Consider the following 12,599-nt stretch of genomic DNA (forward strand, 5'->3'; position numbering starts at 1 on the left):
AAGTGTGGTATATACATACAATAGAATATTATTCAGCTTTAAAAAAGACTGATACCTGCTCCAGTCTGTCTGGTTGAACCTGTAAGACACGCTAAGTGATCTAAGCCAGTCATAAGAGGACACATCTTGTATGATTCCACTTGCACAGGTACCTAGAGCAGTCACATTCATAGAGACAAAGTAGAAGCATGGTTGCTAGGGGCCGAGGGGAGGTGGGAGTGGAAAGTTAGTGTTAATAGGTACAGAGTTTCAGTTTGAGAAGACGGAATAAGTGCTGGAGCCTGATGGTGGTGGTGATTGTACAACAATGTGAATGTACTTTAATGGCATAGACCTGCACACTTAAAAACGGTTAAATGGTAAATTGTATGTTATGTATATTTTGACACAATTAAAACATTTTTAGTTAAATGCATAAAGACTGAAGTTGGAATCATCTGGAGGTTTCTTCACTTACATGAGCAGCAGTGGATGTTGGGTCCTCCCTTGGGCTATCGACCATAACAGCTACACGTGGGCTCTCTACACGGGCTGCACCTTTGAACTTCCTCATAGCACACGGCTGAATTAAAAAGGCATCCCAGGAGAGCAGAGCAGAAGCCTATGGCATTTTTACAATCTAGCCTCAAAAGTCACATTGTGCCTTTCCCCTGTACTCAGTTGTTTGAGGCTGTTAACAAAGGTCTGTCCAGGTTCAAGGGGAAGAGCTCAATGGGAGGAGCATTAAGGTCCTTGGTTAGAGGAGCATGTGGCTGGGGCGATGCTGTGGCCATGTTGGAAAATGCAATGTGCCATAACAATCATTGTTTCGCTTTTAGTTGACATCCCTTAAAGTCAGTAAAGATATAGTTCTTCAAATTTTCTTAAGTCTTTATAACTACAAAATTACTTTAAATTCCAAAAGTAACAAATTCCAAAGGTAAGTAAGTTCCAAAAGTAACAGTAACAAAACTTAGAAAACAAAAGAAAGATCTATCCACAATCCCCCTCTTTCAGCCAATCACAGAAATTATTTTTAGCTTTTAACTCCATAATTTCCACATAATATACATAGGATTTTGTGTCGTTATTTCCCCTTACCATGTAAGCCCCAAATTCACATCTCAACACTGTTGTCTTATTTACTTTTCTTGTATAGACAAAACAAAAATAAGAGTAGGGTACACCATGAGATAAAGACTCAGCTCGAAGTGTTGGCTTAGCCTAACCCTACCTAAAACTCATTAGGGAAAATCACATCAAGGTTTCAAGTCCTCTAACTTATTTCTTGATGAACATAAAGCAGAGACTACATAAAGAGTTTGGAAAAGTAATGGCATGAGTGCATTGTGCCTATTGCCACCACAGTTGTGTCAGGGGCAAAACAGGTGACTAACCTGGGCCTGAATGCCAAACAGTGGACTTTCACTCACTTTTCTGCTACAAAAGCTTGGCTTTGGAGTTTCAACAAAACACATGGATCTAGTATTTTAAAGATCAACGAAGCTCGTGTATCCCAACCACTATTCTAAACCATTGCTGTTTTCACTGGCCTGCTGTGAAATGAGAAAAATAATGATAATGTGGCGAGTTTTTCATAAAGCTGAATGTATTCAATTACACTGGGCTTTATCCTGAAGTCATTCCTTTTTTTTTTTGATGTCAACATTTATTTTCCTTTTTGACATAATTTTGACCATAGATTTTCGTAGCATTCCTAATTAGCAAAATAAAAAGATTGCAAATCTAAACTTAGCCATCCTTAAACTTAGTTTCAACAGTTTTACTAATCTGTGACATCCCAAAATCTAGGAAACACTGATCCAGTCCAAACTGCCTCCTTATGAAGGGCCTTTGGGTTTGATATTTAATGTTTATTCAAAAGGGATCACATTCGGAGGTAGGAAAAAAAAAAAAACTGCTTGATATGAGAGGAGGATCCAAAGCTTCGAATTCTGCATGTGATAGTCCAGTTGTGTGAAATTGAGCGAGTCCTTTATGCTCACAGTCATCAACCCTTAGCCATCAAACCCAGTCAGTAATAGCTGCTTTCTCCTCTGCAAGGCTAGGAGGGGCAAAAGGCTTAACTGTCCAAAGTGCAAGGTACTGTTTAAGAGCTGAGTGTCCTGTTGTGCTGATCCTCAGAGTTTTCCCTCACAAAGGCTGCTTGGCAGGTCCTGTAATAGCTGATGGAAAAAAAATAAGGTGGGATACTCTAACATACCAAGTATTTCCCTGGGAGTTCCTAATTTCAATAAGAATATTCTCTAAATAAAATTCCACTGCAGAATTTTTTTAAAAAACAAACTGCCATCTAATTTCCCTTTGATCTGTTTTTCCACTTCGATTGCAAAGGTTTTACAGAATTTTTCCCAAATGCTCTGAGTCTGCAGTAATTTTATTTTACTCTGATTAAACTTTAAAGAACAAAACACCAAGCCATCAGAACAAGCTAAGCTTTTTTATACTTTACTTATGCAATTAGCATTTTTAGGGCATCTACAATATGTCAGACATTGTGCTGGGTGTTGGAGATACAAAGATGAATAAATACATCTTAGTCCCTGCCCTTGCTGGGTTCATTGTTTCCAGGACATGATAAAGCCATAAACAGAACATTGTAATGCATTGTGGTAACAATAGAAATATCATCGCACAGCATTTTATATAGGGCCTTGTGGGAGCAAAATAGCAACTCTGGTTGAGCTGACGCTTTAAATGAAACTTAAAAGATGACTAAAATTTAGCCAAATGAGGGCATGAAGGACATCCCAGGCAGAAGAAACAACATAAGCTCAGGTCCAGGGATGGGGAATGGCATGGCCTCAGGTGTGTGTGTCTCTGTGTATGCGAGCTATATGTCCGTATATATGCACATGTATGCATCTGGTGTGTATGCCTTTCTGTGTCTGATTGTGTTTCCATAATAGGAAAGGGCTGGAGTAAATACAATCTGGGAGGCTCTACTGCATAGCCTGGGGACAAGCAAGTTAACCTGAAGCAAGGATCTTGGGGAAACAGATTCAAAGGTTTGCTTTAGACAACCTAAAAAAAAAAAAAATACTGACTCCTACACAGATAAATTTGACTTTAATGCATGTTTTGAACACTTACATGTTGGAGGCTCTGCAGACTCCAGTGCTGATCCCTGCAAAGAAGAACCCACGTTTTGCAGAGATGAGCTGCAGGGCCTTTGTCCTCTAGTGGCCCAAATCTAGGACTTCTCAAGCCTTCATATCCATATATGAATCACTGGAGATCTTGTTATGCTCTTGTTATGCAGATTCTGATTCAGTGGCCCAGGATTCTAAATTTCTAACAAGCTTCCAGGTGATGCCAATGCTGTTGGTCCCTGGAGCACAGATCTGATACACTGTTGGCCCTAGTGTATTAGGTACCCAAGGGTAGGTAGGGTCTTTTGATATCCGAATCCAAAAGCAAGCGATGTCAGCTATGAATGAAGGAAGCACTAGGCCAGGACGAAGCAGGTCGAGAGAAGTTGGCATCTAAAGGAGACCTAGTAACGAACTGGACTATCGTTATAGCCTGGCTCTATTGATCCTGAAGGAGAGCTGCCTCCAGGTAGGCCAGCCAGGGATCCAACAGGGTCCTCATGGTCTTGTCACATGCAGTTTGCAGAGGTAGGCAGACTGGTTGGTGGACATCTTAAAGCCTTCTTGGATAGATTTGTGGCAGAAATGGAGTGTTTATCTGAGAGAAAAAGAGCACTAAATGGGAAGGACTATCATATGACACAGTGTCTTGAACATAGTAAGCAAGCAATGATTGATAGCTGCTAACTATTATTATCGTGGGGTGCCATTTCTGGGCATTGCTAGAGAACCAGCCAGCGATATACTAAGAACATTCTCAGGCATAATTCAATACGAAATATTTCGAGGAAACCAAGTGTGTCCAGCCAGGTGACCCAGCAAACCATTTGTAGCTTCATGATGTTTTATGGAAGAGCATTCACCTCACAATAATTTGTATCACTAATGTTCAGATGTCGGGATGCTGTTTGCTTGTGGTCATTGCTTATGACCACTTCTTTCTCCTCATTGGGCTGTTATAACCCAAAACATGTGTTTCTAGATGCCAGAGGCCTTCAGAAAGAGTCTCAGACTGGAGTTGAAAGACTCACTTTGCTTCTCACTGACACTCTCTGTCTCCTCACCTGTAAAATGGAGATAATGACACCTGTGCTGCCCACCTCAGGGTCAAAAGAGATGATGTACGTGAAAGGTAAAAATTGCCAAGTCCTGCACACCTAGTAGCCATGATATTACTCTGCAGATGTTTTGCCATTCTATTCTAATTTGGGAACTAATTTTTAATTAAAATTTTACTATTATACCCTCCGCGTTTCCTCTAAACTGCCTCAGATCCTTTGAGAAATCAGGTAGCGTTTAGTTACGTCCATCTATCCACTCATCAAAAAGTCTACATGGAACCTAAAAGCAAAATTACACAAATAGATCTAAATCTACCTATATGTGTGTGTATAGATATATAGGTATATAATTTCTCCTCTATAGTAAAATCAAATGACTACTTTCTAAAGCAGGTGGGACATTTGCGCAATTAGTTTAAAGGATTATTATTTACAAACAGAAATAGCTTGGAGCAGATGACGAGAAATCATTTCTCACTGCAACTCAAATGGAGAAGCCGTCTAATTCTTGGAAATTTAGACATTCTTCTAGTAATTTAGCACAAAAATGAGCTTGGCTCAATCTGCTCTTCGCATTTTGGTAATTTAAAAGGACATACGGAATTTTATTTTAATGGTAATTGCAAACTCATGCAGAAAATGCAAATGCACATTTCGTGATTAGCTTACAGCATAAACTATGGCTTCTATTAATGTATTCCAATTTGTAATTCTTTTCACAGTATGAGATTTGAAAGCTGTGATTAAAATTAATTAGGTTAAGTAAAGTTTATCCCCCCTGAGCACTGCTATTGGGAAAAAGCAAGAGGAAAATTCAAACTACATCTGGCTCTGCAGGAAGCTGTGTCTTCACACAAAGTCTGCTGACTTCTTTTCTCTCCACAGAGGTTGCATGCTGCTTATTTGGCATATCTCAAGCACCATGTATCTCCTCAAGGAGCTAATTGAACCATTAAGCTATTCTTTGCTGGCTCACAAAACCGCACAGGCTGTGACTACATCATCTTCAAATAAGGATGTTAGGTAGATCCATCAATTGTTTAAACACAATAAATCTTGAGGGAAAAACACACGCATCTGGTAAGCCGAGGTAATGGTGGCCACCCAGAATCCAGTACCGTAACTGCTATGAGAGAGGTACCAAGTGAGGGAACAGTATCATCTGCACAGAGCTCTCTGCTTTGCACATAATTATCTTGAATATTACCTCACTTGATCTCAACAATGCTAACAAGGAATCCTAACCGTTGTCCCATTTCACAGATGAGGGTACTGATGTTAAGCGAGGTGCCCAGGATCAAAAAGTGCTGGAGATTAGACCCAGCTCTTCTGAGTTCCCATAGTGCACTCCTCCTATGGCTGCGCTCTATGGCTTCTCAGAATATAACGGAACAAAGCTTTTAACTTATGCCTGGTCTATGTTTTTTCGTAATGGGTTGAAATTCTTTACCAAGTCTTATACAACATGAACAAAGGCAAAGGTTAACAGCTCCCAAGTGGCGTTGTGCATCCCAGTATGCAGAGCATAAATTCGGAGGGCTAAGATAAGAGAGCAAAAAGCTGGCACAAGCACACCCCATCTCTTATTAAAGCTCCTGGTTAGAATTCTCCAGTCTTCCCTAACTGTCCCTCTGCTTGACACTGAGCAACCTGTGCTACCCATAGCTCCTCTTGTTTCCTTTGGCACAATGGAGTCTCAGTCCTGGTTTGGACACGGATGACACATGCCCTGCCTCTAGGGTTGCATGACCCAGACCCTGAATCGCGATGGACCCTCATCTTCTGTGGCTCATTGTACCTGGCTCTCCACACTACCTGACCTGGCTTCTTCCAGAGAGGACTAAGTGGTCTCCACACTACCTGACCTGGCTTCTTCCAGAGAGGACTAAGTGGTCCTATCTGTTAACTCGTGATGACGTATATTAATATGCCATTGAGAAACCTCTTCCCATCATTTTAAATGGCACCTCCTCGAGTGTAGTGAAGAAAGGAGTAGCTAAAAGTGATAGATTGTCAATCTATCACTATAATACATCTCTCAAATATTATGTCTCGAAGACTCAGTGCATTGTGGGATAAAACTAGGCTTTCATTGTTGCTGAATCTTGAAGAAAACCACCCACAGAGGACAAGGTCACGTGAGCATTGTCTGATCCTTAAGGAAACTGATTCAAGGGAACAATACCACATTCCAAAACCAAGTCATCTCCAGAAATAAAGAATATTTTTCAAAAAATTTGGCAGTTAAATGAAAGATCAACTTTTTACATGCTGGTTAAATTAAAAAGAACAAACAGCATGTGCTTAGAAGTTGGAGAACACAGTTTGAGGGGGGTGCCCTCCAGGCTAGGGGCAGAGTCGACTCCATGTTAAAGAGTGGGAATTTGTTCTCAGACCTTTCCCGACAGCACACTAAAAGCGTCCATTTTGCATCTCATAGAACCATAGAAGTTAGACGTAAGGGGAATGAATCTTGGTGTGTATTTTCTCCAGCTCTTCCATTTCACAGCAAGAAAATCAAAGTTCGGAGTTTCACATAGACTCTGAACAGGGACTCCTGGCTCTGCCCTGCTTTCCACTAATCTGACAAACTAATTCTGCCTAATGCAAACCCCTCGCAGCACAGGCAACACTCAGATGTGGGAGAAAACTTTCAGCAAGCTCCAGATGCTGCTATTTGGGTCCCGCATGCCCATGTCCCAGTCAGCAGAGCTGGACTGACTTGGAGAAGGAGGTAGAGGTTACTGGCTCTGAGATCAGAGATCACATTTTCATTACTTTCTAGAACTGGCAACTCTGGACAGATTACTTAACCTCACTAAGCTTTAGTTTCCTTTTTGAATAATAGAATCAATTCATAGTGCTTTTGTGAGAAACAAAAGCAACCATGAGCCTTTTAGGTATTCCATAAATGTTAACAAATTTTATACTAATATTACTATCAAAGGTTGACTATTCTGAACTTGTTCAATTAGGCAGGGACTTTAGAAAGAAGCTGACTATACTTCTGATGAGATATGTGGTCTCGAGGGCATTACTTTAACCTTTCCTTTCCTCAGCTTCTTTATGCAATGGAGCACTCACTTGTCTTTCAGGATGTAAATGAATCAGTAATGCTTGTATCCAATAGATGCTGGAGAGCTGCTCATCTCTACATCAGCAAATCATGACACGAGTCCTCTCAGGAGAACCAAAAGATCCTATAACACCGGGCAAGGAAGCTAGTGACTTCTCTGTCTGGGGATCTCCATCATGCATAGCCATGCCTTTCTGGGACACCCCTGAGGAAGATGTAATTTGGGAGAGGAATCGTGGTTCCTTCTCACTCCTTGACTCCCTTCCTGGCAGATGTCTCCCTCCATCACTGAGTTTAAGTAAGGGCTTCAGGAGAGAGTCTCCCTTGTGTGTCCAGCTTCCCTTATCTAATGCCAGCTAACGAGAAACAACCTCCCTATGCCCAAACTACAGCTCTTACAGCCAGAGAAAGGGTCCAGGCCCACCCCAGACCTGTGGACCTCCAAAAGGGGCTGCACCCACTCTAGGGCATAGGAACGATGATATATTGTATGTTAATTTCTCATTCTTTTAGGATATCTATGTTTGTGAATGATATAGTAATATAGTTGTGCAGATATATACTTAAATATTCATAGTGAGGTGTATGTTTAAAATGATTTTTTGGATAAGGGTGCATAATTAAGCAAGTTTGGAGATCTCTACCCTAGGCATCAGCTGGGGATACGGGACACACAATGAGCTGCAGCCATCCCCACGAAGAGCCAGGGGGCTGAGCTTAGGGGAGCATGAACAGGTTTGCAGCATCTCAGTTCCTGAGAGAATTTCAGAGACCAGAGAGGGACTGAACTGGCAGGAAATTGTTCTGAAGATGCATCTACCCAGGTCACTCAGGAAAGCCCACAGCCGGGGCTGAGGCTGCGAGAGGAAAGCAGAGCCTTTGGTCTCTGAGGGGGGACCCATCGTTAAGGTGAATTCAGTATGTATTGTCTTGTCGCTTCACCTCAGGGTGTGTGTTGTCTTCTGCACAAAGTTTTATCCTGGTAAACGGAGGGGCAGGGACAGGGGCTGTAAATGACAGGGGTTACCCTTGCTTCTCTTTATTAACTCCATGAGCATGTTCTGAGCTGGATCTTTCCTATTTTGGTGGTGGTGGGGGAGGCGTGGTTGTTTAGTTTTTGTTTTCTATTTTCTGTACTACCAAGGGAGAGGGATTGTCTACTTCCTGGCGAAAAAGATAAGGTTGACTGATTGGTTTTACTGAAGGGAGGTGTGGGCATCAGGGCATAGAGAGGCAGAATCCAGGTGAAGCAGGGCAGCAGGATGTTAGAAAGGAACGGACACCATACAGTTCACAAAGGGGCTTCACCTTAAACCTCACAGCCACTTAAACTCTGAGTATTGTTAACTTCCATTTTTCTAAGAGAAAATGGAAGGTTTAAGCCATTTTCCAAAGTTGTCTAGTGAGCTAGTGACTCAACTGAGCCTTTAGACTCCTGGGCTGCTGCTTTGGTCCCTATATTGGCTCTCACAACCTTTTCAGTGCTTTGGGGGGGGGAATTAAATCAGTAATTTAGCTTGCGAAGCTGTGAATAAAATGTCCATCTTATAAAATTTCCTTAAGAAAGATGTTGGTTCTTGGTGATAACTACACAGGCGGATCTGACTGCGGGGTCCAGAATCCTTCCCAGATGGAGGCTTGCTTTTTGTAACCACTAGGTGGCAGTAAAAGCACAGCCTTTCAGGGACCCCTTATTATTGACTAATAATGCAGGGCAGTGTGACAAGCGAGAGGGTTCCTAAGTAGGCTCGGGTTAGTCATTCCACAACTCCAGCGTTGTAGTATCGGTTTCAGGGTGTTCGGTTATCTGGAGTTTTCTCTGTGCTCTCCAACCCGCACTAGAAGCTGCACAGTTTTGCTGGGGAGATACCTGCTTTGGGACCTTTTACTGAATAAGTATAGTGAATGAAGGAAAAGCTTAACTGACTCCCTGACCTTTGTAATTGCCACCCCTAAGAGTCGTAAGCAGGGCTGCTGGGATCCTAGAAGGATACAATCCAGGTGTCCTGCACTGTGCTGCAGGACCAAATCCTCAGGCTGCGTAACTATCCAGTCACTTTCAGTGTTGTGACCAGCTACAAAGGAAGCACTGTCAAAAAGAAATCAGAGACTCAGAGGTGGCAATTTGCTGGAATCAGTTTTTTCCCAAAACATGGTGTGTGTCATTCTCATTGCAAAGAAGGGCGGTATTTTTTTTTCCAAAGAAGGGCATATTTTGGGGTGACCCAGGGTGCCTGCCTTAGAAAGGAGCACCCTGCACCCAACTTAATTCTGTTATTAATATTAGTTAATGCGTATTGAGCACATAGGAAGCACTGTATAATGAATGCACTTAATATAGATAATCTAATTTAATCTCACAATGACTATAAGAAGTGTAGGTTATTATCCCAATCTTCAAATGAGGAACTGGGGATTAGAGAGGTGAAGGGATTTGCCCAAGCCCTAGAATTCGGGTGAAGGTCTCTCTGATTGAAAGCCTGTAATTTGTCTCACTATTTAGTGTTTAGCACATTCTTTTAACAGTCTCACTTCCCTCCCCCTCCCCGTCACAGAAAGGGAAAGTGCAAATAAGGTAAATAGGTTCTATTGCAGAATTCTTTGGTGGGTTAGAGCAAGATGCCGAGATGGATGGCCTGGGCTGGCATCACCTTTACCCAGTAGGCCGGGACCAGCTGCAGTTCCCATAGGCCCGGCTCAGCAGAGGTTCAGCTAGATTGGTCCATCCCAAAGGCCAGGGAGGCTTAGCAATGATCAGGTTTGATCCTGACAAACAGGGGGAGACAGATGGGGAGGTAGGTAACTCAACAACAATGCAGCCATCATGTGTGCAGATACTCCCTGTGCTCATATAGACACACACTTCTTAGAGAGTTTTATCAAATCCAGTTTGATTGAATGGCAATCACTGCTTCTCCTTTGTACCTTTGGACAGAAGCCCTACCTAGGTCTTAGGGTTAATTTGGAGATAAAATAATGCAGGCCCAAAGGTCTTGATTTCACTCAGGGAACACAGCTGGAATTGCAAATCTTCCTCTAGGATGACTTTTTCATTGGTCAATATCGACATGAGAACAAGACTGCCCAGAAAGCTCAGAAGGCTAAATGAATATTATCCCCAGTACCTACCACCCCAGTCTTAATCAGTGGTAGAAGAACAGTCTCAAAACTATTTGTCTCCATTGGCCATTTAAATTTAATAGTAAAAGACTGGTTAATGATCACAATGCATCATAAAACCTTCAGAAGGAAAGGAGAATGTTTTGTGGACCATTTGGTTTTTTGTGTGTGTGGCAGTTTTTAAGGTTTAGTTTTTAAAATCAGTACTTTTTAATGGAAACAACTTGACCAAAAATCTGCCACAGCATTTTGAGACCCCATTAAAACAAAGTTTAATGAGAAAAGGAAAAAAAACTGGATTATAACTGTGTTCGCCCATTTTGCTGTGTGTTATAGAATCAAAGAGTCCTTGGGATGGCTGCAGGTGTTCACAAGCCCGTACCTGGATTGGACCATGGAACGCATGGCTTTCATAAAGATACATTTATTAGACTTAGAAGACAATCCTAATTTTGAGATTCTGTCCTTCCTATTTATGGTTAAAATATTTCTCTTAGAAAGCAGTAGAAGTTGGTTTATATCTTAATTAGGTTCCCCCAGCAAAATAAAAACTTGACAAACCTACAGGGCACTCCCTCTCCTTTTTCTTTTTCAAAAATTTTACAGATTTAAACCTGGGAACCCCAGCTTTGGGTGGTCCTCAAACTTGGTTCACCTGCTCACATTGAGTGTTTTATATACTGCCATCTAGTGGTCAGCTCAGCTCACACTCGCGCTCACTCCTCTGAGAACATTCATGGTAGGCTTGTGAACACTCGGGTGTGTCTGTGCTGTGTATTTAGTAGTATTATTGACCAAGTATTGTGTGTGTACTCAATTAGGTGCTGACAAGCAGAGATGTGTTAGCATGGAAAAATGCAGGTTTTGAAAACTGTGCAGAAATATTCGGGGTGAACAAACCTCCTACTCCAAACCCATGTGGGCAGAATTGAAAGCAGGTGCGTGGGATTAACACTCTGTATTTTTTCCAACATCCACCACCAAAAGGTCAGCAGTACAGAAACGTTCATGCTCAGGAATGCTATCAACTAATAGGACATGAGCAGCTGTAGTGGAAAAGCTTTCAGGGCTAAACTTGAACCAAATGTGTTTCCAATTTAACTCACCCTTGAACAACAGAGGCATCCCTTCAAACTGAGAGGACTTATCAACCAACCTTTCAAAAATGAGAAAATATACATTTCTGCAAGAGCCTCGTGTCCTTGATGCAGGGAGAAGGGGAGAGGACTGACGGGGATTCGCAAATTCCAGACAGTCCTCACCTTTTGAGTGACCTATGTGTGGACATGGCCTGTCCATCAGCTGCTAGTATATCCCACCTCTGTGCCCTGTGGCTGCTGTCCCTCAACCTCCCACCGACCTCCTCCTCCAAGCCAACTGACCATGCACTAGGCAAAGTGGACTCTGTTTCTGACTGCGGGGGACAAAGGGGATACAAAAAGCCCCAGGTCTAGAGTAGACAGAGGAGACTGATGGTCGGCCCTTAGAAAGCCAGCATCTGCAACAGCCTTGGAACTCAGAAGGCCTTGTGTGAAAGGAACTTAAACCATGCGGTGCTTGTTCTGTAACTCACCTGCGTCGTCCTGAATTTAGTCAGGGAAATTCAGGTTCTAGACACTGGTGCACAAGCAGGCAATTTATAACTTGCTAATGGGTCGTATTCTGAAAGGTCACATGTGTATTGGCACTATTTGAAATTTGAAACCTAAGAGTAACAAACAAATAGGACAAACAAACAGAGACTCATGGACGTGGACAATGGACTAGTGGTTATCAGAGGGTGGGAGGAGGGGAGAGGTAGATGGGGTAAAGGGGGTCAAATATGTGGTGACAGAAACAAATCTAACTACAGCGCAATATAAATATGCCTTACTATTGATTGTACACCTGATGGTAACCAATGTTAACATAATAAAAATAAATAAATAAATGAAATTTGAAATATATTTACACATAAAACCAGTAAGTGCATAAGTCCCCAGCCTGGCTCAGGAAACCCATTTAACCCCTTCGGTGTTTCTAAGCTGTACTTCAATTTCCTCTGAGACACCTGAGCTTTCCCTGAGCGAGACACATGGTGGGAATGGGAAAGTTCTTCAGAGACGCAATCACTGACTTAATAATTCTCGATCGACATTCAGTGCATCAGAATAGTATCTAGGGAGAAAAATGAGTAGAAATAAAGAAAGAAATGCAAGTACAATTTGCCAAAGGAATGTGTTCGAAGAATTCTTAAAGAAGACAGCAGCC

General features: G+C 42.1%; 1 long non-coding RNA gene across 1 annotated transcript; it reads left to right on the forward strand.

Annotated features, from left to right (window-relative positions):
- The first annotated feature begins 5,476 nt into the window (after positions 1-5,476).
- Positions 5,477-10,633, forward strand: LOC120595003 (uncharacterized). The gene is made up of 3 exons (XR_005650755.1): positions 5,477-5,486; positions 8,976-8,981; positions 10,391-10,633. It is a non-coding gene; the product is annotated as an uncharacterized LOC120595003 (long non-coding RNA).
- Positions 10,634-12,599: the final 1,966 nt, after the last annotated feature.

Source organism: Pteropus medius, unplaced genomic scaffold, assembly GCF_902729225.1.
Source record: "Pteropus medius unplaced genomic scaffold, Ma_sr-lr_union100, whole genome shotgun sequence".
In the NCBI taxonomy this organism is placed as follows: domain Eukaryota; kingdom Metazoa; phylum Chordata; class Mammalia; order Chiroptera; family Pteropodidae; genus Pteropus; species Pteropus medius.